The 26,675-nt window shown below is 37.2% G+C and overlaps 1 long non-coding RNA gene across 1 annotated transcript; it reads left to right on the top strand.

Moving 5' to 3' along the window:
* The first annotated feature begins 1,275 nt into the window (after positions 1-1,275).
* LOC114284814 (uncharacterized) lies at positions 1,276-3,848 on the top strand. The gene is made up of 5 exons (XR_014328844.1): positions 1,276-1,417; positions 1,645-1,742; positions 2,205-2,267; positions 2,635-2,744; positions 3,502-3,848. It is a non-coding gene; the product is annotated as an uncharacterized LOC114284814 (long non-coding RNA).
* Positions 3,849-26,675: the final 22,827 nt, after the last annotated feature.

Here is a 26,675-nt window from a genome sequence, read left to right as displayed (position 1 = left end):
TAATGTGAATTATTATTTTATTAAATTTTTACCAAATGTGTCATTAGTCTTAAATCGTGACAATAGGATATCTGTGCATTATTGTCTTATTAAACTTTTGTCAAATGTGACAATATGACATCATTCTAATGTATGTGATATTGTCTTATTACGTTTCCAAATGTGAGTACGTTGCATTTGAAAGATTTTAATGTGAGATAATACTTATGGGTTTATAAGAATATTTATGAAATTATGGTCTATAAGTCATGAATATATGATTTATTAGTAAATGCCCCAATAATTTTATCTATACATAAACAATTTAGTTAAATTATTAATTTCATATATACATGAATTATTTTTATTATATAATTACAAATATGTTTATTCAAAATTATTTTTTCTGTCGTCACCCTTAGCCCATATGCCTTGTCACCCTATAACCATCATTAATGCAACTCCACTACTGTTGACCCACTACTTTTACGATCCCTCCACCCTTGCGAAGCACAACTTCCATTGCCTCACCTCTACGATGTACTCTCTGAGAGTTTTCTCACTTTACAATGTACAACCCCTACCTCTTGCGACCTCACTTTACATACAAATAGAGAAATAGAAATTCATATAAAATAGGAAGGTATCGGTGGTTGAAGGGCAAAAGATGGCGATATCGAGAGGGGATGATAGGGTTGCCAACGGTGACGGCCCGGCCTTGAGATTTTCGGAGCCCAAAGCCAATAATGAATTAATAAATATCACTAGATCATTTGAGGTTCTTCACATTTTTTTTTTCAACCAAAATTTTTTTTGAAGGTAAATGATAAAATATTGTATCAAAAGAGTTAAGGGTATGAATTAGATAGGGAGAGAGAGTGGGCCCTTTTAATTTTGAATGGGCCTTTTAATTTTTCAATGAGCCAATTTATTTTAAATTAGTTTGGACCTTCTTTAATTTTGTTTGGACTTGAAATATACCTTATATATTACACTAAACTATAATAGAATGGGCCGCTTTTTTGGTGTATTTTGAAGGTTTCTAAGCCATGGCCTGGTAAGCTTATGTCCAAGGCCGGCCCTGATGACGGTAACGACGACCAGAGATGATGGCTAGGGTTAAAGTTAAATGTTTAAAATTGATAAAGCTAAAGAATATTATATAAAAATTGTTAATATGAATTGAGAAAAAAAAAAAAGAAAATTAAATTTGTATTTTCTGTGAACTTAGCACTAGTTAGTGTGTACTGAGATATTCTAAGCTATATATAAATCAAAGTTGCCCACATAATCCGCAAAATCAAATTTTATTGACAAATTTATCTCGTTACTTTATTGTTCTTCCATTTTGTCATATCGGTGGAAAAAAAAAAACCCAGGGTTTGAACAATTGGGTTAGGATTCAAGAGGAACAAGAAAATTTGTTCTTTGTTTTCGAGTAAGTATTTAGGTTTTTTCTATCATTTTAAAGATTGAGATCCTTTACCCCATGTGTTGAGTTCATGGATAAACATCTGTGTATTTCTTTTTCTTTTTCTTTTTTAAATTGATCTGGTTATTTTCCAATGTTTTTTTTTTTTAATTTTTTATTCATTCGGATTGTAAAATTTAATTTTCATATTAAAAAATGGTTTTTCATGGATATTTTTTTAAATTGATTGGTAGGTTTTTGGAACTTTGACCCATTCTTCATCCCGTTGGTTTCATCATTTAAAGGGTTTGGGACTGAAGAGGAGTGAGAGCCATGCCTCCTCAGTCTTCAGGTAATTTTTCTAAGATCCAGGTTTCAGTATTTGGATTTGCTGTTGTTTTATGTTCTAAATAGGGCAAATTATGATCTCTCTACTTTAGTCCCTCTAATTTCAATTGACTTGATTTTTATCATGAATTTATGTCAATTTGGCTCAATTGATTACAATTCTTGGCATGTGTTATATTTTTAATACCAAAATTATAACTTTACTCAACTGAATGAGTTAACACCAACCAATTCAGTGTTAATTTTTCATAAAAAATATTAACAGTATTATCAATTGAGCCAAATTGATAAAAACAAATTTCTAAAATTAAGGGTCAAAAGTGAGTTCGATTAAAAGTGTTGAGACCATAATGATATGAGAGACAAAATGTAGGGACTATTGGTGTAATTTGTCCTTCTAAATATTTTCTAATGCTTGGAAACAAGAGTAAATGCTTTTCTTTTTTTTTTTTTGGTAACAAAATAGGTTTACTTGGAACTTTGGAAATTTTGATGGCATGAGCGGAGTCGGAAAAAAAAGTAAATTAAGGTACGATTTGCTTGTCAATATTCTGTGTGAACTTTACTTATTCCATTAGATTCATTTTTTTTTAAATATGTATTTTATATTTAAGTTGTGCTTGTATATCTGGATAGAAATTTGGAAAAGAAAATGAAAAATGAAATAGTGAAAAAAATTAACATATTGTAGTTACATTTCTTGTTACTTTTTCTCTTTTCTTTTTCAAATTCCTACTGAAGTTCATGATCTAAACACTACTAGTTTTATTTTTAATTGTTCAATAAATAGCTTCTCTACTCTTGTGACAATATTGCATATTTTTCATAGTAATTTTGACGAAATACTATGTATATTTGAAAAATTATAAATTCTTTTGATTCATTGTGCAACTCAGGTAGGCGCTGATGGTCAAGAAAGCCCATCATCCGATTCCTACTTGCGAATCGTTGATAATACCGACTTGGAAGAAGAGCGCACTGAAGAGGGAAGGGTGTGATCAACTAGGTAAGTGCTAATTTGAATCACATTCTATCCTTAAATGCTTTCTCTGACGGTGATAGGGCACCATGTGACTTAGACCAATTCTGGTTTTATTTAGATATGGTATGGACTTGCTCATAAATCATTATACATTGGGTGAGATTCAAATGTAGGATGTGGTTCTTTTTTTGCTTTTCTTTTTCTCACACCTTAATTAATTCAAAAAGTCTTAAGTATTATGTTAGTGAATTTAAGCCAGTCTATATAACGAACACACATTTTATTGTTTTATGAGTTTTGAATAGTCTAATTTGTGCAATGGAATCCATGTATTTCATACATAGAGGTTAGGGTATGTTAGCAAAGATTAGCACGTCTCGGGCTTGATGCCGGATAAATGTGAGAAAAAATGTTTTTTAGGTACCCAATTGCCTTTCCAGGCTTGATGCTAGAGCATGTGGGAAAAGTGTTGATTTTAAGTGCCCAAATGTCTTTCCGTATTGATTCGGTAAATGTGAGACTATTTTTTATGTATAAATCCTATCTATATGTATTTGGCTCTTACTTTGGATTTTCTGGTGCACATTTACCACCCTGTACTTGAGGTTGATTGATTTTGAATAAAAGTGCAAGAGAATCATTTTATTTGTAAAAAGAAAAAGATAGATTTTACAATTACATCGCATGAGCATGATCATATTTATATCAAATATCTATGTACTCCGTTAAATGAATTTTTACTGGGCTATTTTGCTAATTCCTATCAAAATAACAATTTTAGGTCAAGATGATGGAGTCCCACCCCACTGAGTTGAAGATGGGACATTTTGGTGGAGCACAGACACTCTATTTGTTATAGCTTTTGAGCTAAATTGTCTGGATAGTACTTTCTTTTGTGGTCAAGACTTTGTCTTGAAAGATGTAATCTCTCTCTCTAGCTCTTTGAACTAGAGATGTTATTAGTTGGTATTTGGTAACAATGTGGTTGTAATATGGATATGTCATTCTTTTGGGGAAGATCAAGGAGAAAGAGAAGTGTTTAACAACCACCTTGATGTATTTTAACTATGTCATTATATTTCACAAATTTTATTATGAAATGGATGTAAGCCACGAAGAATTTAATAATATTATTATTATGATCTAAAAATCAAGGAGTTACTTATGGTTTTTTATATTTTATTCTTGACTAAAATTTGTTGATCCATTATAGTGGTTTGGAAGATTTATTTCCTCAAATTTTTTCATCTAGATGTTTATAGTTTTATAGATCTGTTACGTAAGGTAGAGTTCCCATATTGAAAAAATTCAAATTTGAGTTGGGTTAGAAGCCTATTCTTGGGTTGTGATCATGTCTATTAGTAACTTCCAGCCTTTTTCTTATGGTGGAATTTAAGACTAATTTGGACGAAAATTGAGTGAATCAATCTATATTCTGCAGAAGGTCAATTTGGTCTTAAAAAATTTCAAGAATTTATCATGAAATCCCTTGATTTATGATGCAGTCACAAGTTAAAGAATGGTTTTCTTAGGTTAATGAATAAATGATAAACTCTTCTATTGTTTTAAGTATGGATCTCAAACAAGTCATGTGTTAAGTATTGCACTTATCTCTCCATTTCTCTCTCTCTCTTTGATTCTCTCCATTCATGGAACCATTTTGTTTAAACAAATAGATACAAAAAGCTTAAAACCAACAGGCATATACACCATCAAGTATGCCAGCTAAGCTCACTAGTGTGGTCACAAATTTGCTTCTCCAAATTAAGAAATTTGCTTTAACTGTTTTAACAAATTGCTTCTCCAATGTAAGGTAAGTACAGGCCCTTTACTTTTTTCAAGGCATATCTACCATAGACCTATGGAAATCGAGTTCCAACCCTCAAGATACTCTTATTCAAGTTCCAACCCAAAAATTCAAAATGCTGCTTCCTTTGGCCTCCTTTTCCTCTTTTTTACATATGTAAAATATATCCACTGAAGGTGCCAACCACTGTACAATAGGTGTGCACAAGTCGAGATAAAAAAATAAAAAAACATCCAGAGAGTTGAGTTCACCTATAAAATCTACAAAAGCAAAGGAAGATAAGCCAAGAATGAAAACTATGAAGGGAAGACATCTTTAGCCTAGTATGCGGATTCCTTGCCCTCCACACGCTACATCAAGCACATAAGTGCCAGCATCCATACTTTCCCCAGCCTCTGGAAGTGACACTCACCTACGCAACACTCGTATAACTAGAGGATTAATCTAAGCATGACCCACTGTATTCCAGAAGTAGAAAATAACATTCCCCAAATCCCTAACCAACTCATTCTGAAGTAAATGATCCACACTAATTCCTTGGCTTTCTTGCACCAGCATCACCAATTAGGGAGCAAAAAACCCCTCTTCCCCAAATTGTCAACAAGGATAGTAAACAAAAAAAGACACTTTATAGGAACTCCCATCTTCCAAATGCTACTCCATGGAAATTTACAACCCATGCTACCCAAAAAGAGAGAATGGAAGAATGTAATTGAGAATTTTTCATTTGTTTCCTTCCACTTCATCACATCTTCCATTTCTCTAGGATCCATCCCATGCAGGAGCTCGAATCCTCTGCCTCCAATTCCCAAGCCTATACCACTGCAGCCGAGCAAAAGGGAAAAAAAAAATACCTATACCACTCTAATGAATTAAGGCTCACTTACACAAAGATTGTAAACCAAACCCAAAATAAGGATCCAGGCCCACTCTTGAAAAAATAAATCCCTTCTCCTGTTGAATACTTAATGTTTTTTCCTCAACCCCACTGAGACGTCATTTCTATTCCACACACACAGACAAAAGAACGCTATCCCAAGACATAGGTGGAAACGTTCAGAATTTATGTTCCAGAGTATTAGCATCAACTTGATAACCTATTCTCAGTAAACATGTATCAATCTTCATGATAATGCATGGTTATGGCTAATAATCAGTCATATGGATGGATTGTTGCATTGGGAGTCCAAAAAAGGGACTGAAAAAGACACTGCTTGTGCAGTAATAAATTGAAGCGTAGTTGAGATATAAGCCTTTCAGAGTAGAGTTGGAACTAAAAGTGATAGTAATGACATAAATAAGATCAAATGGAATGAAAAAAGAAAAAAGGAAAAAAAACATTGGCAAGTAACTAAGATGTCTTTTCAAGTTTTCAGCAATAGTTTCGAGCTAAGATGTCACCTAAGAAGAATGTTGAGATATTACAGCACCAAGCAGACTGCTACTACTCGTATCGGAAAAGACAACTGCATGTTGCCCTGCAATTAGCAGGCATAATGTGCGCAAAGGGGATCCCACTATTAACTGGCGAAGTGCCATTTGTTTCACAGTAGCACCATAAAACTGAATAAATTCAAAAGAAAGATGAGAGTGTTAGCCTCAAATAAAAATACACTGACGTCTTTCTCCATACATATGGACTCGCTTGATAAATTGGGGACCGAGTCATTCCAAATATGTCTGGAGGACACCAAATGGAAGAGAGAAAAAAACAAACAAACAACCTGATCACCAAGTTGAGCTGCAAGAACAAGGGCTGGCCCCCACAATTGACCTTCTTGTGCACATTGTAAAGCCTCTCTTATTCTACCAGAAACCAGAAGCTTCTGGACCTCAAAGGCAGTAGTAGCCTTTGGAACCATTAAATATTTATTAAAACGAAGAAATACTTGAACTCTGTGACAAATATTTGGAGAAGCCAAGCAGAAGAGACATGTCTACCTGAATCTCTCCTTCAGGTGGCAAGTTCTGCAAGCAGCGTCTAAAAGCACCATATTCACTAACATTCCTCTTCTCTTGGCAGATGCAAAGAGCTTAGCTAGAGCAGATTCTGGACAATCACTTTCCTAGTAAAAATAAACAACCCAGAAAAAGACCATTTCTCACTAGTCAAAACTAAAAGAGAGCTGTCAAAAAAGAGGAAATAGAAGGGTAAACCAGTTGGTTCTTGACTTTTTGTGGTACACATCATTTAGATAATATAAAGCATTAAAATATCTATGTTTTCATTAAGGATGGCCAGAGAAAGTATATAATATACCCATGTGTGTGCACCTGCTTGAAATATGCAGTTATATATAGGCTGTTACGCATGATGAAATTGAGTGCATTTGTATTTCTTTTATATCAGATCTGGAATTTTAACACTTACGTTTTATGGTGTCGCCCTTTTACCTCATCCACAATTTTTTTTTATTTTATTTTTCTATTTTTTAAGGAATTGCTCCTCGACTAATTCCTTCCCTGGTCTGATCAAAGCCAGGCCATTCATGTCAGGATTAGAAAATTCACAAGAAATTTCTTTCTTGTAGCTTAACTTTAAGAATTGAACCTTAAACAATTGTGTGAAGAGTATACCCACCAACCCTCTAGCTTACCTCATCCACAACTTTGCTTCCTTGGCTCTTGTTGTATGATTGGGTATTTGGGTTTGATTTTTTTTTTTAGTGATTTTTTTCTCTAAGTTTAAAATAAAGAAAAAAAGTTTAGAAATGACAAAAAAAATTCAAAAACAGTTGGCTTATTTTTGGTTTTTTGTTTTTTTTTTTTTTGTTTATTTTAACTTTTAAGATTTGTCAACACAAGATGAGTCAAAAAAAAAAAAAAATTGACACAATTTAAAAAAAAAAAAAAAAAATCATTAAAGAGATTTTTTTTTAATAAAAAAAAATGTCACTTTTTGAGATTTTTCAAACCACCCACTCATTACATGCATTTAACTGCACACAACGAATCAAAACGAATATAGTCAAGAAGAGGGTAATATATGAATTAAAACGTACAGATCAATGCCCACGTCAAATTCCTTTTTAATTGTTTGTGTTCTTGAAAACAAAATTTGTTTCGCTTTTCCTAGTTCATGGCACGTCAAATTAAAGCAACTGCTCTCATTTTTGTTGGATATATATATATATATATATAGGGGGGCGGGGGGTTGTGTTATTAACGTGTGCCCTTTAAAGAATATGTTAAGCAAACTTAAAATAATTATACATTGTTTGTTATATGCACTTTTATGTAAGACATACAATATTTTTAAACTTCTTAACACTTGTTTTAAAGGTACACATTAATAAAATTTATATATATACTATGGTTCTAAATCACAGTATCGGGTAACGTAACGATATCGATTGCGGAGTATCAGTATCGGTACTTATCAGGAATCGGGTGTCGCGACGGTGAAATTTTAAAAATCATTTCATAGGTTTTTCAACTTTTTCTTTCCCATATCGGTCTGAACAAGTGAGTATCGGTCCGTCGCAGCTTGTGTAATAGCTTATGTAACAGTTACAGATTGATACGTACCGGGACTCGACCGATTCTCCTGCAATTTTCAATCTCAGCAGTATACCGACCTGTATCCGTCGCAGTGCCCTATTTTTCCGATATGTATCGGCCGATACGTAGCATATCGGCCGGTTTTTAGAACTATGATATATACTATATTATGCGAGCAATTTTTTTTGCACTATGAAAGTAAATGTTATACGGTGCCCTTCTCTTTTTTGATTGTCTTTGACAATTGGCCAATTAGTAGTGCTACACGCACCAATTGGTATATCAATATATATTATCCATGAAAAAAAAAATAATTTGACCCTTATAATCGTAACATTTTCATTTCATCGCTATTGTCTCTAAAAAATAGACAATAGATATATTTTTTACCATTAATTTTTTTCGAGACAGATACAATAAAATCAAAATGCTACGATGATTGAATTGATATAATTTTTTTTTTTTATGAATGATATATATTAATGGCCCTACAAAATGAACAGTTCGAATAATCGAAACGAGACTCGTGATGGTCCTCATGAACCCTTTAAGTTCTCTCACATTGAAATGTGAACCTAAGAGAAACCTAGCTCTAAAATTTTACTCTTTTTTTGTGGGTAAATTATGTAAATGGTCCTTTTAGTTTACACGATGTATCAATTTGGTCCTTATTGTTTCAATTTGCTCGATTTTGTCCCTTAATTTAACAGATTATGTCATTTTAGTCTAATTAATAACGGTTTTTAAGTTTGGTGGATGGAAAATTTATACAATGTATCAATTTGGTCCTTGTAGTTTACACAATGTGTCAATTTGGTCCATGTTACCAAATTAACACATTGTTTAAACTATAGGGACCAAATTGACACATAGTTTAACTTTTCGTTCACCAAACTTAACAACAGTTATTTATTGGACTAAAATAACACAATCCGTTAAATTAAGGGACAAAATTAAGCAAATTAAAACAATATGGACCAAATTGACATATCGTGTAAACTCATGGACTGTTTGTATAATTTACCCTTTTTTTCTAAATAGAGTTTCATTGTCAAAATAGATCTTGTTTAATAGATCTTAATGTAAAGATTCTTTAAATATTAATTCGAGAATGCTAGAGACACCAAACATTTTACTAACAATTCTACCAAATCACTCACATCCACACCCATGTGAGTGATTTGCTAGATTTGTTGATATCCCTAACATTTTTCTTATTAATTTTATTAAAAATCAATATATACATAAAAATTATGAAAATTTAAAATTAGACAAATTACATTGATAGTCCTTACATTTTGTTACTTGTGTCATTTTGGTACTTACATTTTCAATTGACTTGACCCTTAATTTAAATTTCATATCAATAGTCCAATTGATAACACCGTTAGGACTTTTAATGAAAAATTATCACTAAGTTGGTTGAGAATAAGTCACTAAATTGATTATATTTATAATTTTATCCCTAAAAGCATGACACATGACACTTATGTGTGCATTTGTCATAAAAAAATATTAACAACTGGAATCAGCTAGACCAATTTGAAATAAAGTAAAACATTTCAAGCCAAAATTGGTCAATTGAAATTATAAGAACCAAAATAATTCAGGGATCAAAATACAGGCACTAGTAGTATAATTTTTTGCCTTTTAAAATTTAAAAAAACTTAAAAGAATATTTTTGTGTTATAAGTTGTGTGTTTCTATCCTTAGCGTGCTGTAACGCCCCAAATTTTTAGCCCAAATGATAATACAACAATCATGACTCTTTTAAAGAAAACCGAATATAAATCTCTAAACTTACATTACATGATACAATAGTTCTTCATACAACAATATATTAATCCACCAACAAGTAAATAAACAATTAAATACCCCCAAAGGTTTACAAGTTTCCAAGACTTGAGTCTGGTTACACAAAACGGTTATTCAAACCCACACACATACAGCCCTTGGCTTACACATAGAGTCACAGCAAAATGAGAGTCTCGTACTCTCAACACACATTGCCTCGCCTCTAGTTAGGCTGCATCACCACATCTTTTCCTGCACAAAAATCCCGTAGGGTGAGCATAAAGCACAGTAGGAAATCTTTAACAAAGTATATACATTTTATACAAGTCTCAAGAGATGAAATGCCCATGCCATGCTATGCCTTTTTGAAAGAAAATCACATCTTCATCTTTGAAAACCATCATGCTCAATGATGTCATACAATTTCAATTCTTCAAAACTTAACAATTCATTTCAAGAGTGGTAAATACGACTTTGGTAATCCCTAGGTCGGTGTCTGCAAATAGACTATACAAGTACTACAAATTTGTCATTTTTACCGGTATTAACCGGAAGGCTCAACACCTATCCGCGCGAGTATTCGCTCTTTCACCTCGGACTCTCAGGCCAACTTATTCAATATCATCTACACCGCCTATCAAGACTTATCAACGTATTTACCCCAAAACCATTCTATGAAAACTTGTTTCTCAACATTCTTTTCTCAATGCAAGTTTTCAAATCAACTTTTAAAGTTTAATATAATCAAATGAATTGATATGCCAATAACACAAGATAAATATAAATACTTTTATTCCAATTCATCATTCAAGGAATAACACAATTTCCTCTTCTCAAGTATCCTCAACAAAATGTTTTGAACAATAATTTTCAAAATGAACAACAATTCTCATATTCCTTGAAATTTATCATTTATATAAATATAAATAAATTTTTTTCTAAACATCCATTTATTTTGACACAAAATGAATATGACAATATCATTCATGGATTTTCAGTCTCTTTTAAAAAAAATTTCAAATTCTAGTTTTTCTCACCAAAACTATACAACTCAAATCTTTTGAAAGAAAACTTTCCAAAATTATCTTTTCTTTAATCAACGAAGATCAAAACCCATAAGATCATTTTTGTCACGGCCTAATTTTTATTACTTGAAATTATAACCAAAACCTTTAATACAAGTCCATTTAATTAACTACAAATATTATTACAAATACCCATTACATGGGGTAACAACAACAACATTGTTCTCTCTCGAATAATACAATAATACATGTACAAAATTCACATTGAAATACACATGAATCTCTCATTTACAATAAGCATCTCTCATTTACACTATGACCAAATAATAGAAAATAAACTCTTCAATCCTCAATCCGGCATTCCAAACTTTGTTCTTGAAAAATGGTTAAAATAATTGGGATGAACACGAAGTCTAGTAGGAATCTTCCCTGATTCTAAACAATAAGGTCCCTAGATACATGTGATCATGAAATGCTAAAGAGTGATATAAACATAAATTCGTTGTGTTCTTTTCATACACAAATTACAATATATATAGGTAATATCATTCTCATAAAGAAATTCATGAAAACTTTTCAATAGAAAAACCCTTTCATTTGTTTCTGTATCAGTCAAATATATTTTCAAAAAAAAAAAAGAGTCTTTTCAAGAATCCCTTGTGAACTTTACCTAAAAATATAAACATATCCACGAGTCATTTTCCTACATATCACAACACATCACAACCCATTGTAATCCACATAAAAAGAACCCATGCAATTCCAAATATTCGACTTTACCCAATCAAGATTATTCACTTTCCATTATCTTAAACACAAGTACAAATCTCATTATAATCATTCCGTACAATCCAAATTGGACACCAGCTCCATTACCAAGCCTTAACATCATACCACACGCTTTACCAATCACAAACCGGAAGGAATGCGGAACCTCACGCTTTACCGGTCACAAGGCGGAAGGAACGCGGAACCTTTACACATTTCATCAACCCACACGCTTTACCGGGCGCTACTCCGGGAGGAAGGCGAAACCTTTATTAAGCGCCACGCTTTGCCGGCTCAAATACGGCAGGAAACGGACCCCAAGGTAACATTATAATTCATCAATTTCTTAAGTCATTGCTCATTATGAATTGTGGACAAAGCCAACATATTCATTCATCATTTCCATTACTTATTAGCTCAAGAACACTTACTCATTATTTTCCACCATTCTCTAGTATTCATCAAGTCATTCATTGTTACAATCCCAACAAAACCAATAATAACATTCATTATTTTTATCACAAAATTCATCCAATATCACATCCACTAAGAGCATTTGGCTCATTTTTAAAAGCATTCTCAATTCTTATATTTCAATGGTCTTTTAACTTTTCCACAAAATTATCAAATCATCATACTCAATTTCTTAACACAATAATCATCATAAATTATCCCCAATTAATTGATTTAATTAATCATCTTAATTTCTTCAAAATAACCTTTCTATACAATAGTTATTTTCCAACCATTATTCATCATTATCTATTTTCATCTCTACAAAACATAAACTTCATTTCATAAATCAAATGTCAATTGAAGCTTTCTTCATTCCCAATATAAATTTCATAATTAGGGTTAAACATAAATTAGGGCTTTTTACTCTTTGACACAAAACCACATTCTGATAACCCAAACACTTTATATTTCACTTACATCATCAATTCAACTTCCATAAATTAAAAACCCTAGCTTCCTTTACATGTCTTTTATAAAAATCTCCTCAAAATGAGGGTTTTATGCAATAGAAATTATCACACATCTATCCACAAGATATTATTGAAGAGAAGCAAGGAAAATCCCTACCTTAAGCAAGGAGAGAGAGAAACCCGAAGTTTCGACTTAACGAAAACACGATCCGCTTGGATGGATTGAAAGCCCTTGGCGTGCTCTACAACCTTCCTTAAGGGACCTAGGTGAGAAGATGCTTCTAGATGAGTAGATCTAGCAATCTAAGTGGGAAAAAGTTGGGTTTAGAGAGAGATGAGAGAGGCTCACGGTTTGAGAGAGAGGAAGGAGGAGAAAAATGAAATGAAACCATGTTTGGAGCCTATTTATAGTAGTAGAGAAGTAGCCCTAAGGTCAATAAAATAATAGGCCTAAAACCCTCCAAAGGTAGGGCCCATCTGAACCCAAAAAAAAAAAAAAAACACGCAGAGGTTGACCCTTTAGGTAGAAAAGACAATCTGGCACAAGCAAGGGGGGTCGACCCTTAGACAAGAGGGGGTTGACCCTATTTTCCAGCAACCAACACACAAATTCTGCAACATAAGAGGGTCGACCCTTTCCAGAATGGTGTCGACCCTATAGAAAACCAACAGAGGCACTAAGAATTCAAACAAGTATAACTCTCTCGTTCGGACTTCGTTTTAGATCGTTCTTGTGTCCAAATCGAAGCCCGGAAACAAACTTTCCAATGGCTCTAGCCTTACATCCAAATTCAAAGTATGGAAAAATAAAAGGGCAAAAGAGTGAAGGCTAGTCAAAAACAAAAACTCAAATTTGGGACTTTTGATCTAATCTTGCCTAAACACTTTGTTAAGGCTTCAATCAAGGTTCCAAACAGCACCCAAGAATCCTCAATTATAAGATTTAAAATTTACTTGCCAACCCATCAATACCAATCTGATATGAATTAGAATCTGAGTCATTACAATTTTAAAAGAACAAGAGACAAACCCACTTTCAAAATCGCTCAACTTCTTGAATCAATAATCAATTTTCAAAGCTATCGAAAGATGATTTCGAAAATCATATAGATCTTGCAAAAATATATATATAACTCTAAGAAAATCCCTACCTCAAGTTTGGAAGAAGAAATGAGATGAAACCCCCAAAATCAACGGTGTCAAAACTCGATCTTCACCGCACACAACGAAGCCCTCACAAAGTTAACCAACTTTGATGAAGAACATATGGCAGAACTCTAATGGATCTTGAGAAATCAAGGTTTTGATCCAATTTGGCGTAGGGAAATGTAGAGAGAAGGGAGAGAAAATGTTTTTAGAGAGAGAGATATACAAAAGTGATCTGAAATATCAGATTCATGAACTGATATAACATGGTCCGCTCGAGCGTCGAATACACCTTTCCAATACTTTTGCCGACAGGTCAAACTTCTGGAACCAAACATTCTCTGCTTGAGCGCATAAACGGCTGCTCGAGCGGACAAGCAACTTCGAATGCATTTTTCATTTTTGCTTCGAGGGCGTTGCCCCTCGACCCGTCAGGGTGCTGCCCTCGAACCGGCCAAGGGGCGCTGCCCCCTGAACCACAGCAAGCTGATCGGGTAGCTCGTTCCCCGACCTACCCAGTCGAAGTGGCAAAACATGAAAGAAGGGTTGAAACCGGGATCGCTACAACCTTTCCCCATCAAAGAATTTAATCCCTAAAATTTCAAATCAAACTACCCAAACAAAGGGGTTTCTAGTGATCAAAACCACACTATTTCATTTTCAAATCACAATACTAACTCTCAACCAATTTCCACCATTTCCACCATGGTTATCTCATTAACAACAACCTCCCAAATACGCATAAATATGAAATTTTCTAAAAAGTAATGGCAACTCTCAACAACCTTGTGCTTAAAACAACAACGCAAATATCAACATGTGATTAATAACTTTAAATACGCTTCCCTCAACACTAGGGAATATTACAAAGAAAAGCAACTTAAACATTTTCAAACAAATCTGGATATTTGGAGCGGACTTCCACCTCCCGTTCCCACGTCGCTTCTTCAACCCCATGGTGTCTCCACAACACTGTAGACGCACCCGTGGGCCTCATGCTACAGTTCGGACTCAAATAGTCAAGGTTCTTAATCTGATCTCACAATGTGCGATGTGAGATTGATAAATCACCAAAGAGTTCAAGTTCGGCAAATCGTTTTGGAAAACAGATTTTTAAAAGGAAGTGCTAAACATGGACTGCTTTGCCAGATACAGAGTCGCCACCTAAATATTTTATTTTTAGGAAATTTAGGAAACCCTGACTCGTTGTCTAAGGCCACATGTCCGTCATCACCAAAGTTGCCTTGGCTGGGGAACTTGGGTACGATTGGAGGTCAGCTATGAGCACCCCTGCTCGCCCGATCCGGAGATCGGCATGTACTAAGCATGATATTTTGTTTTGAAAACATATGTGTTCTTATTCCAGTTAATTAGCTAAAATTTACTATGTGATGCGCACAACACACAAGTATAGACTAGATCGCCTAATTTGAAACAAAGCATCGCATATCCATTTTGTTTGGAAAATGGTTTGAGGTTTGCTACTCGCAATTAGGCTAAAACACGGGTTCCGACGAATTATTCCAATTCAAGCAACCCAACCTTCACCCATAGGCATTCAGGCAATAAATCAACTAAGCAATTAGCCTCATGGCAAGCATGCTTTCATGTTAACACTCACATACATGCAACATGCTAAAGCATAAACACTCACAGTGTACTCCGAGCCAAAATAAAGAACATGTTAGCAATCAATGTATGATCCAAGTCCATGCTAAAATGGCTAATGCATCGCATACAAAATGCAGCTAGAATAGGCTCGGCTAATCTAAGGATGGCATGTGAAATACAAAAACTCGATGCACGTATTCAAATTGGAATTGAAATACTATGTGGTTAGTATGATGAACCGAGCCCGATGCATGCAATACAGATGAATGGATGCATGCATGCATTGCATAAGGTATGCTAATTAAAATATGCCCTAATACTAACCATCGTAAGCAGTTAAATAAAAGGGAGAAAGAAGTGGGGGTTGGAAGACACGCATCACACACACGCACGCTTATTACACAATTCGCCCTCTCTCGGAGGGACCAAAAGAATAATACAAATTTAACTAACTAACAAGCTAATTAAATAGTTACAGACCACTTAACTAGTTAAGCAAATTAACTAAGCTAATAAAGCGATAAAACAGCCTCGGGAAGAGGGTCCAATGCATGCGTGCTTGGCTCCGCTCGGAAATCCACCACCATGCACAAGCTGCTTCTGTTTTCACTGTTTTATGCCTCTAAAAATTGCACAAGTCCTAAGGATGCTTCAGCATCACTCCCTGATCACTGCGGAATATCATCGGCCAAGAGGAATGGTCACCGGCCACGGGAAAGTGGTCATCGACCAGTTGTAAGGCTCTCGGCCATCCATTATTGGTCGATCGGCACTGAAAATGGTCGATCGACCATATCTTCCTGCAGAACCCTATTTTGACAGCAGCAGAGGACATACAAGGCATGGCAATGCATTTTAAAGCAAATGTTTGCACAACCAACCTCCCCATCATGTTATGAACTCAAGGGAGTTTGGTCCTTGACCCTCGGACCACCAATCATGCATTTCAATGCATAATGATCCAAGAGGCCAAAGTGTACAATTTCAATGTCAAATAGAATGCACACAAAACACATAAAGGACCCAACCTCTATCATGCTTGATCAAGAGGCAAGGCATGCATGATATGCACAATGTTATGCATCCTAAGCATGCAAGCTAAGTATGCAACATGAACATGCAAACAAGCAATGTGTACTAGGCACACAACCTAAGCAAACAAGCATGCGGGGCATGTAACAACTATGCTAATGATAAGCATGCAACAGCATGTAAAGGGGACTTAGCATGGAAGCATGTAAGGCAACTTAACAAAGAAAATCCATGCCAAATGCAATGTGATTCAAGCATGCGACAACATGTGATAGGCCAAGTATGCAACAACACGCAAGGCGAGCATTCAACAACATGCGAATGATGGACTTACACCAAGATGGGCAACTCTCTAATAGGTCCAAAACAGTGGCCAATATGCCAAGGAAATGGAGGCAAATGTACATACAAACATACATGCATACATGGTCCAATACTTAAGCATAAAGAAGCAACTTTTAAGCACACTTAAAAGGAACAAACATGGACAAATGGCATCATTGTAAGCTCTAAAACCATGTTAGAAAAGGTGCCAAACCAACTAAACAAATCAATCAAAGCATGCAACAAGGTCCATGGCTCAAGGCTAGCCAAGGGGCTCAAGCCATGACCATGTCAACCGAGTCTCGAAGGGCCAAAGGGACTCAAAATAGTCCCAAGGCAGACCAAAACAAGGCCAAAGACACACTTAGATGACATCCCAAATGCCTACACATGATGGCATACACAATGGCACAAACATGGAGCATGAAACACAAACTCTTTAAGACGTTAAAGAAGCATTAATTGTGAGTAAACAAGCATGCCATATGGACTGAAACGACATGGTAAGTGACTCTAAGTAACTGAAATAATGGAAGTAAAGCATGCTAGAGGTTCCAATACTCAAAGCCTACAAGCTAGGTTGCATGGTAGCTATACAACGCAAATCATGGATGACCCAAACAACCAAAATCAAACTTTAAGCATACCAAAACATGCATAAAAGTTTCACAAAGCTAAGCCAAAATCATGCTAAAAAGTCATGGTACATCATGATGCATGTTAATGCAATTTCATGGCATTACAAGACAAGTGTATGGAGCATACAAGGCATGTCTAAACCAACTTAAAACAGTGTTATATCATGGCAAAACAAAGCCTAATATGCATTGAAATGGAGCTAAAGCAAGCTAGGCATACAAGCTACAACACAAGCCATTTGTGTGAGCATCAAAGACAACATGGAGAGGGGATGACCCTCTCCCATTTAGGACACCAAAAATACCTCTCCACCACTGAAAATCCTCTGAATTTCAGTGGTAGAGAGGTCTTGCAAAGACTAAAGCAAGGGCCAAAATAGGAGGCCAGAAACAAGGCCTCAAAGGGGGAGAGCAACCCCAAATCTCAAAGAGACCTTAAACAAAGATCAAAAGCAAGTAAAAGCAGAACTTTTATTAGTTATACACTAAGCTTAAAAACAGATGCAAGATAGGTCAAAAGCTTGTGCAAAAATGGGAAATAAAGGGGTAAGGTTCTTACCCTTGAAGACCTTTTTCAAGAACACCCCTCCAGCAGCTTCCTTAGGTTAAAACCAGCTCAAAAACTTCAAGAACAACCCTTTGGCACCTCAGCAACCAAGGTATGGTGTAATACTATGTGTCTTAGTGCAAAACTAAGAACAAAAACCCTTTATACACACACAAATCACAAGGAGATGGAGATATAGAGATAGATAGATATAGAACTTCTAACCCTAATTTTTCAGACCTCTGGAACCAACCAACCCTTAAAGAGGGGGGAGAAGCCCTCCCTTTATAGGAATTATAATCTTGCAAAGCTTACAAAACAAGCTAAGCAAGAAGGAAATCCCTCCATACACGTGTATGGAGGAGGTTAATTGTGCGTGCCAGCTGTGCCAGCTAGCATAAAATGTTTGCCAAAAGCAGATGAACAGTGGTCGACCAACAAAAATGGCCAATTGACCAAAACAATGGTCGGCCGACCATAAATAGTGCCGATCGGCCATCACCAATGGCCGGTAGCAACAAAACAGGGCCGGTGGCCTCAAGCCATGGCCGGTGAGGTGTGGGGATGACCAACAAGCTATTCCCTGCCCTCAGAAGCAAAACAACAAGTGTTTGGTGCAAAACCAAACCCAAAACAAGCAAGTCGAGAGATCTTAAGGCAAGGCGCGTAGCCGAGACCTCCGAGAACTCAAAACGAGCACGAACATGGATGATCACCGAGTGTTCAAACGATGACGTCCAAGTCTTGAGGACGGTCAAAAATGGGGTGTCTACAGACACCTTTACCAACGGTATAGTTTTGCCCCGTAGCACTTGCTCCCGGGTATCTAATATTTGAACCGGTCATTCTTCGTAAAAGGCATCCTCATCTACCTCCAAGTCAACTCAATCAAGAACATGAGAAGGATCGAGTTCATATTTCCTAAGCATAGATACATGAAATACGTTGTGAACTCCCGAAAGTTGTGGCGGTAAAGCTAACCAGTATGCCACTTCCCCAATTTGCTCTAAGATTTCAAAAGGCCCAATGAACCTTGGAGATAATTTATTACTCTTACCAAATCTCATCAAACCCCGCCTTGGTGAGATTTTTAGAAACACATGGTCACCAACTTCAAAAGATAAAGGTCGTCTCCTCTTATCGGCATAACTCTTTTGTCAGCTTTAGGCCGTAGCTAACCTCTTCCAAATGAGAACAACTTTCTTGGTTGTCTCTCTAACAATTTTTGGACCCAGTAACGGTGCATCCCCCACTTCAGCCCAACAAACCGGTGATCTACAAGGTCGTCCATACAAGGCCTCAAATGGTGCCATCCTAATACTAGCTTGGTAACTATTGTTGTAAGCAAACTCAATCAATGGTAAGTGCCTTTCCCAAGGCCCCTTAAAATCAAGGACACAAGCTCTAAGCATATCCTCCAAAATCTGAATGGTACGTTTCGACTGTCCATCGATTTGAGGATGATAAGCGGTGCTAAGAGTCAACTTAGTTCCCAACGCCTCTTGAAGGCTTTTGCCATAACCGGGCAGTAAAACAAGGATCCCTATCCAACACAATAGTCACAGGGACTCCATGAAGTCGAACTATTTCTCTAATGTACAACTCTGCCAAGCTTTCAACTGAGTCGCTGGTGCACATCGGAATGAAATGGGTAGACTTAGTCAACCTATCAACAATCACCCAAATGGCGTCATTGCCTTGTTGTGTTCTAGGAAGCCCAACTACAAAATCTATGGTAACACGCTCTCATTTCCACTCGGCTATTGGTAAGGGTTGTAACAAACCTGCTGATCTTTGGTGTTCGGCCTTCACTTGTTGACAAGTAAGGCATTTCGATACAAATAAAGCGACATCCCGCTTCATACCCCTCCACCAAAACTGACGACTAAGATCATGATACATTTTAGTGCCTCCCGGGTGTACCGCAAGGCGTGAGTGATGAAACTCCTAAAGTACTTCCTCTTCACAAGATTTTGGTACAAACAAACGATCTAGGTAGCGTACACTCAGATCCAAGTGAACGTTCAAACCTTTGTCTTCCTTCCTATTGGAAATCTTAACACAGATTGATTCCATATCACGGTCTCCTCGTTGTACCTCTATGACTTTACTAACCATGGTAGGTTGAGCATACAAAGTAAACAAGGTAGCACTCTCTCCGGACTCACCCAAGTGCAAATCAAACTTGCCAATAACACCTAGCATATCCCATTCCCGAATGGCCACACTTGCCAAACTACTCATAGATTTTTGACTCAAAGCATCGGCTACCACATTGGCTTTCCCCGGATGATAGTGTAACTCAAAGTCATAATCCTCCATCAATTCTATCCACCTCCGTTTTCGTAAATTCAAGTCTTTTTGAGAAAACAAATACTTCAGACTCTTATGATCGGAGAAAGTCTCGAACTTCTTACCATACAAGTAATGCCTCCAAATTTTCAAGGCAAAAATCACCGCCGCTAATTCTAAATCAGGGGGGGTAATTCTTCTCATGAGTTTTCAATTGTCGTGATCCGTAGGCCACAACTTTTCCCTCTTACATCAAGACACAACCAAGTCCATCCCCGGACGCATCACAATAGACAGTGTAATTCAAACCCCTTTTCGGAATTATCAAAACTGGTGCAGTAGTCAATCTAGTCTTAAGCTCTTGGAATGACTTTTCACAAGCCTCACTCCACACAAATTTGATACCCTTTTTAGTCAACCTAGTCAAAGGTGCAGCTAGTCTAGAGAAGTCCCTTACAAAACGTCGATAATACCCCGCTAATCCCAAGAAACTCCGAATCTCGAAAACATTCTTGGGTTGTTCCCAATCCTATACGGCATCTATCTTTGAGGAGTCCATAATTTCTCCCTCTCTAGACACTACACGCCCCAAAAACTTCACCTCAGTTAACCAAATCTCACATTTCTCAAATTTGGCATACAATTGGTGCTCACTAAGTAAACCCAGCACTATCCGCAAGTGAGTCTCGTGTTCCTCCTCAGAGGTTGAATAAATCAATATGTCGTCTACAAAGACGACCACAAAACAGTCCAAGTATTCCCGAAAAATTATGTTCATCAAATCCATAAAGGAAGCAGGCACATTGGTTAACCCAAAAGGCATTACAAGGAATTCATAGTGGCCATAACGCGTACAAAAGGCTGTTTTCTGAATGTCCTCCTCCCGGACTCTCAACTGATGGTACCCTGACCTCAAATCTATTTTTAAGAAGCAACGAGATCCTCTAAGTTGGTCAAACAAATCATCTGTTCTGGGTAGAGGATACTTGTTCTTAACTGTAACTCTATTTAGTTTGCGGTAATTAATACACAACCGCAATGACCCATCCTTCTTCTTCGCAAAGAGAGCTGGCGCTTCCCAAGGCGATGTATTAGGGCGAATGAAGCCCCTGTCTAAAAGTTCTTGGAGTTGAATCTTCAACTCATGCAATTCGGCAGGTGCAAATCTATACAGTGACATGGAAATCAGTGTCATGTCAAGCACTAATTCAATGGAGAACTCGTTCTCCCGGTGAGGTGGTAAACTAGTAAGATCTTCTAGAAAGACATTCGGGTATTCACAAACTACCTTTGGTATCTCAACACGAGCCTCGTCTCTCTCACTATCCAAGAGAGTTACAAGAAGGCCACTAAGATTGCTCCTACTACGAGGGTCAACAACTGGCGACAAGGCTCTATCAACTCGGTTCCCCAGAAAATAGAAACGATCACCACCCGAAGTGCACACTGTAACTTTCTGACGGTAACAATCAATCACCGCTTGATAAGAACACAACCAGTCCATGCCTTAAATGACATCAAAACTCGACATATCTAGCAACACAAAAGCAAACGGAAGTCGATGCCCGGCAACTTCTATTTCACAATCACGACAACCTTGGTCTAAGTCAACTCTACCTCCAACAGGTGACTCTACTATAAGCGGAGGCACTAACCGTGCAACCTCTAACCCCAATGTAGAAGCAAATGTAGTAGATATAACTGAATGAGACGCACCCGTGTCTATCAATACATTAGCCAAAGAATTACACACCACAAAAATACCTCTAAGGATTCTGGCAATTGCTTTGACACGGTAATAGCATACACGCGCCCCTGTGGCCCCTAATTGACTTACTTCCCTTTCGGAGTATAGGCCTGTTGTACTGACTGAGTCGAAGCGACTCCCTGATTAACTCGCGAAGCTTAGACTGATTGAGCTTGCTGGTGGCTCTGAGTCTGCCTCGACCTTGATATGCCAAATGCGCCTCCCAACTGTGGGCAAGTTCTTTTCATATGCCCCGGCTGACCACACTAATAACAATTAAACCCTTGACCTTTATTCTGAGCCTGAGACTGACTTTGAGATCGGTTAGGTGGGGGTACTATTAACTGCCCTCCTCCTTTCTGTGGGCATGAGAAGGCTTTGTGACCCGATTGGCCACACTTGAAACACAAGAAGCTACTCGATGCACTTTTTCCTGGAACCGCACTAGGCAAAGAAAAAGTGGATCTAGACTACTATGGTTGGGACTGGGATAGATAGGTGTTCCTGCTCTTCTTATTCTGTCTATAGTCTCCTTGAGACTCTTGGCCCCTAGACCTCGAACTCCGAAGCCTCTCCTCCTCGGCTTGTATGGAAATTTCTACGTGTGTCACCGTCTCCACAAAACGGTCATATTCCCGAATCATATTTCTGATAAGCTTGAACATAATTTTTGTTTTCAATTTCTTTTCAAATTCAATGCAACGGCGCTCTTCCGTTGCCACCAACTTTGGTGCAAATCTGGAAAAACTAGAGAAGACCGCCTCAAACTCGGCCACGGGCATGTCGAGTTGTTTGAGGTCTTTAAACTCTTGCCTCAATCTCTCCCTAACAGTGGGAGGTATGTACTTATCTTGGAAACCAACCGCAAAGGCTTCCTATGTCGGCTCCACTCTAGCCTTGGCATATTTTTACCATTGACCTGCATCTCCCTTAAGGTAGTAACTCGCTAGAGTCACTCTTAGTTCACTATCTTCGATGTGAAGCATCTCAAATGTCTTCACAGTTTGTTCGAGCCACTCATCCGCTTTCTTGGGCTCAGACCACCATGGAACTCATCCGGTTTGGCCCGTAAGAACTCTCTAGTAAGAAAACTTGCCCTTGACTTGACTTCGCGGTGTTCTCTAGGGCTTGATTCTCCACCCTCAACAAGTTCATAGACTCTCTTAAAGCCTTGTCATTTCTCGAGCTAGGGCCCCAATTGCAGTTTGACCCGCTTGTCCCACCTGCTCGGCCACATTAGCTTGGCCTGCTTGCTCGGCCATATTAGCTTGACCGAACCCTTCTTCTTGCACCAAAACCCTATGGACCGGTACCTCATGCACACCTTGGCGAGCCTTACCACGCCTCTCGCCTCTACCACCATGGACTTGACCCCTTCCTGATATCCTAATAAAGGACACAAGAGAAATAATTTAGCATATTAACTCATATGTGCTTGTAACATGACTCACACATTCGACTACAACAATTCCATATATTTCTCTACCATATACACAATTCAATTTCACTCCACATAAGCACTTGGTCATGTAAACACATACGGACTATTCTTTTACGATGAAATCCGTCTCACGAAAAATCAAGAATTCTTAGTAGAACGAGTATTGATCAAGTACCCTTCTAATGAGACCTCAAGGAATTTAACAGGCACAAACAACATCCCAAAAGTCCAATCCCATACCCATTTAGTCACATAAGCATGTTATCACATAGTCACAAAATGCAAAATACTTCCTAAGTATGCTAAATGAACCCATTGTGGTTAAACAACCACTTCCCACGAGCTCCAAGTATTCAAACCCGTTAGCTCTGATACCAAGTTGTAACACCCCAAATTTCTAGCCCAAATGATAATACAACAATAATGGCTCTTTCAAAGAAAACCGAATACAAATCTCCAAACTTATATTACATGATACAATAGTTCTTCATGCAACAATACATTAATCCAACAACAAGTAAATAAACAATTAAATACGCCTAAGGGTTAGAAGTTTCCAAGGCTTGAGCCTGGTTACACAAAACGGTTATTCAAACCCACACACATACAACCTTTGGCTTACACACAGAGTCACAGCAAAATGAGAGTCTCGTACTCTCAACACACATTTCCTTGCCTCTAGTTAGGTGGCATCACCACATCTTTTTCTGCACAAAAATCCCATAGGGTGAGCATAAAGCCCAGTAGGAAATCCTTAACAACGTATATACATTTTATACAAGTCTCAAGAGATGAAATGCACAGGCCATGCTATACCCTTTTGAAAGAAAATCACATCTTCATCTTTGAAAACCATCATGCTCAATGATGTCATGCAATTTCAATTCTTCAAAACTTAACAATTTATTTCAAGAGCGGTAAATATGACTTCGGTAATCCCTAGGTCTGTGTCTATAAGTAGGCTATACAAATACTACCAACTTGTCATTTTTACAAGTATTAACCAGAAGACTCGACACCTATCCGCGCGGGTTTTCAGTCTTTCACCCCGGACTCTCAGGCCAACTTATTCAATATCATCTACACCACCTATCAAGACTTACCAACGTATTTACCCCAAAACCATTCCATGAAAACTTGTTTCTCAACATTCTTTTCTCAATGCAAGTTTTCAAATCAACTTTCAAAGTTTAATATAATCAAATGAATTGATCTACCAATAACACAAGATGAATATAAATACTTTTATTTCAATTCATCATCCAAGTAATAACACAATTCCCTCTTCTCAAGTATCTTCAACAATTAGTCATTTCAAGACTATTTCAACGTTTTGAACAATAATTTCCAAAATGAACAATTCTCATATTCCCTGAAATTTATCATTTATATAAATATAAATAAGAAATTTTCTAAACATCCATTTATTTTGACACACAAAATAAATATGACAATATCATTCATAGATTTTTAGTCTCTTTTAAAAAAATTCCCAAATTCTAGGTTTTCTCACCAAAACTATACAACTCAAATCTTTTGAAAGAAAACTTTCCAAAATCATCTTTTCTTCAATCAGCGAAGATCAAAACCCATAAGATCATTTTAAAAGAACAAGAGACAAACCCACTTTCAAAATCGTTCAACTTCTTGAATTAACAATCAATTTTCAAAGCTATTGAAAGATGATTTCAAAAATCATATAGATCTTGCAAAAATATGTATATAACTCTAAGAAAATCCCTACCTCAAGTTTTGAAGAAGAAATGAGATGAAACCCCCAAAATCAACGGTGTCAAAACTCGATCTTCACCGCACACAACGAAGCCCTTGAGAAGTTAGCCAACTTTGATGAAGAACCTATGGCAGAACTCTAATGGATCTTGAGAAATCAAGGTTTTGATCCAATTTGGCGTAGGGAAATATAGAGATCGTTACACGTGCTAAACATCAAAATGATGTCTTATGTCTATGAAATGTTGTTGATGAAGGGCATTTGGTGAAAACCTCATTTTCAAAAATCATTCTAAGATCTTATAATAAAAGGATAAATCTAAAGTTGTATTCACATAATTTGTTCAACTTCTTATTCACGAATTTGAGTTGCCAACCCGCCAAGTGTTAAGGTATTTAACTCACACCTTAAGTGCTAGATTGTAATTTGATAAGGGAATTTGTGCCAGACAAATGGGCTGAGCAAAACCTGTGTGCCTTGACCTAGAAACGGTGCCACAAAGTCCTCGGCAGATGAGATCAAGCCAAGCAGTGGATTCGAATCCTAGACCGAGGTAGGTGTGGTGAATGTTGATTCTAGCTGAGCTACAGATCTTGGCCAGGCTACATCAGCGTCCCCCGAAATGGGGCCGAGAAGTGGTCAAGATGATGTGACCCTCGGCAGAGCTACAAGTTGTAAACGGTTGCATAAGGCTAACCAAGATACAAGCCAAGGAAACTTAGCCTATGGAGTTTTTCACAATGGTCTGGAAAAGCCAGTCTGGTGCACATGGTGTTAAGGAAGACCGAGCTATAATCTGCTCGGTGGATGTATACTATGTGGACCAATTGGATTGCAAATGGGAGAACTCACATGTCGTACGCGTCAATACTGTTTGGAAGCTTAGCTAATGCTATTTGGCAGTATTGACGCATACATGTGTAAGGCAAAGAGAGCATAGTACGTCCACGCGTCCAAGAAATGACGAGCAAGGTAGTGCGCGCACAAACTATATAAGCTCTGCAGCACCTCCATGCAAAAGGTCTGTAACTTTCCTTACTGAGAGCTACCTTTGTTTTTGTCTTTCTTCCCTCTAAAAGGGTGCTAACTTGATCATCGAAGGGGTTTTCCGGCTGCACACTCGCCAAGTAGCTCACTGTCGTTGTGCTTTCAAGCTAAGCGACGTCATTCGGAGTAAATTAGAACTTGGACACAAGTAATACAGAAGTAAAGAATATTTACTCCCTATACAATTGGCGCCATTTGTGGGAATTCGACATACGAAACTTTGTCATCCAAGCTTTTCTGATCACCTTACATGGCAAACAACGATGACATTCCGATGTCCACCATCGATGGGATCACGCCAGAGTTTGTTTGAAGGCGCAATAACTTGCCTGCCGTTCAAACCATGGTTGGACTGGAGACCTCCGTATGAGGGTTACACACAGATGCGCGAGACAAACATGCAAGGAGTTCAAGGTATTCACAGAGCTCTAAAGGGAGCCGACAATAGTGTGGGTCTCACACTTAGCACTGTAAAGCAAGTTGAGAGACCAAGACGCCATCATCCTCAAGATGGTGATAGAGATAGAGGCTATGAAGTGCCAACTGAAGGGAAAGGGCGTTGCTGGGGTGGGAAACC

The sequence above is a fragment of the Camellia sinensis genome, chromosome 5, assembly GCF_055761805.1.
Source record: "Camellia sinensis isolate YWXY chromosome 5, ASM5576180v1, whole genome shotgun sequence".
NCBI classification, from domain to species: domain Eukaryota; kingdom Viridiplantae; phylum Streptophyta; class Magnoliopsida; order Ericales; family Theaceae; genus Camellia; species Camellia sinensis.
This window is presented reverse-complemented; position numbering and strand designations above follow the sequence as displayed.